Below are 4,345 nucleotides of genomic sequence, written 5' to 3' on the forward strand. Positions count from 1 at the left end.
AAAACGCGCGGGACACACTCCCGGTGGCTCCTGGGGGCCATTACGGAGCGGGGGGGTTGCGAGGTCTCCAAACGGAGGGTGTTTCATTCACTGGCAGGGGACTGCCTGTGTCAGTTAGGCTGATTGCATTGATTATATTGATCTCTAACAGCTTTTCGGGTAATTTCATCTGCAAAGGTGAGAGCAACACGTTGGCCGAGCCTCTCTTTTATTTATCCCCTTTTTATTTAGACCCGGGCTGTTGGGCCAAGTGATTAGATGGAAGTAGCTCCAACATAAGTCTTCCGAGGTGAGTGAAGGGGACGAGGTGGGCATATAAGGCGAAATCTATGGTTGTTTTACTCGCAGTGTGAGGTCAGTGTTGGACGTTGTTCTTTTTATATGAATTGTTTTAAAGGCATGATTGCCCCGAACAATAAAGAAAGGCATAACTTTTGATGCAATCCTTGGGGTAAGGCCTTAACAAATATTTTGATACGACCCAGTATAATAACTTTTGACCTCTTTGCATACGGAACTGTTAACGAGAATATAAGAGAGAATATAATATAATTTGTCTAACTCTCCTGCTGAAGGGTCTTGGATCGGTTATTATGCCTTATTAATATGTCTTATTTACATGTCATGACATGTACATGTAACTGAAACACATATCATACAGAATATATAATAAATGTGAATACAAATACAACATAATTCTACTGATACTATCATGATAAGAAGAATTACAAAAAGTTTGAATTATTATTTAATTCAATATGACCAATCAGAAAGAGAGGCGCTAATTGAGCGCTTCATCGACAGCCCACGTGGTTCAACCCTCTCTCAGGTGGCGATTCAACGCGCGGACGGCTTTAATAGTTTAATGAACTGTTTATCAGCGAAGATTAAGTGAAATGGATGAGAAGATAATCCCGCGGTGGCCCAGTCATTATCGGTAGCGGAAAAAAGAGCGAATTAGTTGATTAAATCTCGCGGTATGAGGCGCGGGACTTGTTTAGAGTGATGGATGGTTGGGGGGGGGGGGGGGGGGGGGCGTGGCGCGCGGGAGCGTTTATGTCGCTGCCAGTGAGCTTGTCACGACATGAGTGAGGTGTCATCATCAATTTGGAGCCATCACCATGTCACAGAGAGAGGGGAGGGGATAGCATCTGCACACACACGCACACACACTCAAACACACACACACACACACACACACACACACACACACACACACACACACACACACACACACACACACACACACACACACAGACAGACACACACACCCCCCCCAGGCGGGGCGGTTTACCGTAAAGCTGTTTAATTTAGCAGAGATAGGGCTGTGACAGCCGTGTCATGGTGATGAGGTTGTGTGGGGATGGATGGCTCAGAGTCACTTCTTATTTGTCCTCGTAGTGATAGCATTCCAGCTCGCGCTCCACACAAACACACACACACACACACACACACACACACACACACACACACACACACACACACACACACACACACACACACACACACACACACACACACACATATACACACACACACACACACACACACACACACCCTCCTTATGGGGACAATTTCTATTAAACAAATCCTGTGGTTTGAGTTATCTTCAGTGATAAAAATATATTGATAGTGGCTTCTCGGCACATTTGTGCTGATATGAATATAGATTGTGAATGAGTGTGAGAGGGAGGCTGCGTGCGTTTGTCTTTGAGGATGGCTGTTTGACTGAGTTTGTGTTTTTGTGTTTTTGTGTATGTCTCCGTGTGCGCCTGTGTGTTCGCCTGTATGTGCGCGTTTTTTGCTTGCAAACACATTTGTTTCTTTGTGCGTCTGTCTTCGTTCCTTTGTGCTTACAAACGCTTGTGTGTCTCGTGTGCGAGTGTTCAAGTGTGTGCATGTCTGTCTGTCCAGGTGCATGCAGCTGTGTTTGCAGATGTGTGTGTTCAAGTGTGTGTGTGTGTGTGTGTGTGTGTGTGTGTGTGTGTGTGTGTGTGTGTGCCTGTGTGTGCCTGTGTGTGTCTGTGTGTGTGTGTGTGTGTGTGTGTGTGTGTGTGTGTGTGTGTGTGTGTGTGCGTTTGTGTGTGTGTGTGTGTGTCTTTGTGTGTGTCTGTGTGTGTGTGTGCGTGTGTGTGTGTGTGTGTGTGTGTTTGTGTGTGTGTGTGTGTGTGTGTATGTGTGTGTGTGTGTGTGTGTGTGTGTGTGTGTGTGTGTGTGTGTGTGTGTGTGTGTGTGTGTGTGTGTGTGTGTGTGTGTGTGTGTGTGTGAGTGTGTGCGTATTTGTTCGTGTGTGTGGTGTGAAGACGGAGAGTGATATTAAAGTGGAGGAGATTGGGGTAAAAATGTCCGTTGGTGGGCCCAGCTCCACTCACAATGTATTACTCTGCAGACGGCCCGGGGACAACGCCGCTGTTACTGATGTCATTTCCACCTGTCAATCATGTTCCTCCGCAATAAACGCGGAGCCATTACATAAATGAGATGTTGACGCGAGCCTCCCTGCAGGTAGCCTGGGTTTTATGTAAATAACAGAGAAGCTACAAAACGGGAAACCAATCTATGAAACTACTTGAAATCCAAGACGGTCTCTCTCTCTCTCTCTCTCTCTCTCTCTCTCTCTCTCTCTCTCTCTCTCTCTCTCTCTCTCTCTCTCTCTCTCTCTCTCTCTCTCTCTCTCCCTCTCTCTCTCTCTCTCTCTCTCTCTCTCTCTCTCTCTCTCTCTCTCTCTCTCTCTCTCTCTCTCTCTCCCTCTCTCCCTCGCTCTCTCCCTCTCTCCCTCTCTCTCGCCCTCGCTCTCTCTCTTTACCAATCTCATTACTGATCTCTCTATGATCTACAGCTATCTACAGCTACTATCTCTCTCTTTATCGATCTACAGTTAACATTCTCTCTTCACCGATCTACAGTAAGCGAGCTCTCATTACCGATCTACCATTACCAATCTACAGTTTTCGACCGTCGCCGATCGAGCGTTACCGATCGAGCGTTACCGATCGAGCGTTACCGACCGAGCGTTCCCGATCGAGCGTTACCAATCTACCATTACCATTCTCTCTTCACTACTGAACCGTTACGATCTCTGTTTACAATCTACTGTCTGTTACCGATTGACCTTTAACAATGTACTGTTTGAAGAAAAAACCAAACCACCGATAATCTGTTCATAAAATACGCACTAGAACACACCTTAGCCCTCAGACCTTAACTTGGACGTGTTTAATAGGTCGTAACTACGTAACGATCCTGCCCCAACCCCACTTACTACCTGTCTGTACCTGTGTCGTTAGTGTGATGTTTGTCACCTGTTCTTATTAGTAATTCTGTTCAGCTGTCTTACTACCTGTCTGTACCTGTGTCGTTAGTGTGATGTTTGTCACCTGTTTTTATTAGTAATTCTGTTCAGCTGTCTTCCATGTATTAAAGTTCCCTAGTTCCTGCCCTAGTGTGATGGTTCCTTATTTGTTGTACATTTTTTGGTCTGCCTGTTTTCATGAATCTGATCTCTGCCACCGAGTTCCCCTCCCTTTGTAAGCCGTGACAGGAGCCACCCACTACTAACTGAACCCAGCAGAGTTCTCCCCATTTTCCACTTCCTGTCAGCCACCTTTGACCACCAGAAGCGCCTCATTGCCTTTTTCCTGGAGGGGTTTGGGGCACTCGCTTCTTCCTGACCCCTGTTCTTCACCTGCCTAGCCCTGTTCCTGACCTGCCTAGACTTCCTGTAAGGATCCTGCCCCAAGCTCACTTTCAGGGAGTAAGTCTTCCTCTTGCCCCTACCCATAGTCTGAACTTTGCATTTGGGCCCCCCTCCTGTGCAAGCCGTGACAAGGGTATGCAAGCTACTGTCTCATGAGCGACACTGCAGCAGACCTCCCGCCACTGCCCCTCTCCCTGGATGTCTGTGCACGGCCCTGCCTGCAGATGTGTACGCGTGCACACCTAAGCGTGCATCATGCACCCGCACATGGATTAACAGGACACCCATGTCCAGCCCGGCTTCACAAGGAAGTACTTTAGCGACGCTGTCAGAAGAGACTGATCAGACGGCTCACAAGTACACAAAAGGCTAACGCAACACAAAGGGCAAACCGTACACTTTAAGAGCAGAACGCAAACACTTTGCTCACCTCGTCGCCACTCTATTCATCATTGTGTCCTTACTGACGAAGGAGGCTGCCAGGGGTCACCAAAGGTCAGGCGCTGGAATACGTGCACACTTAGAGTCATCAGCGGAACATTATCCGAACACACCCTGGGAAAGCAAACACACGGTTCGGCACATCACATAAACACAGAGATGAAGCACATCTCAGAGTCATACGCCCACAGAGAGATTAAACACATC

This window comes from Gadus morhua, chromosome 14 (assembly GCF_902167405.1).
Source record: "Gadus morhua chromosome 14, gadMor3.0, whole genome shotgun sequence".
NCBI classification, from domain to species: domain Eukaryota; kingdom Metazoa; phylum Chordata; class Actinopteri; order Gadiformes; family Gadidae; genus Gadus; species Gadus morhua.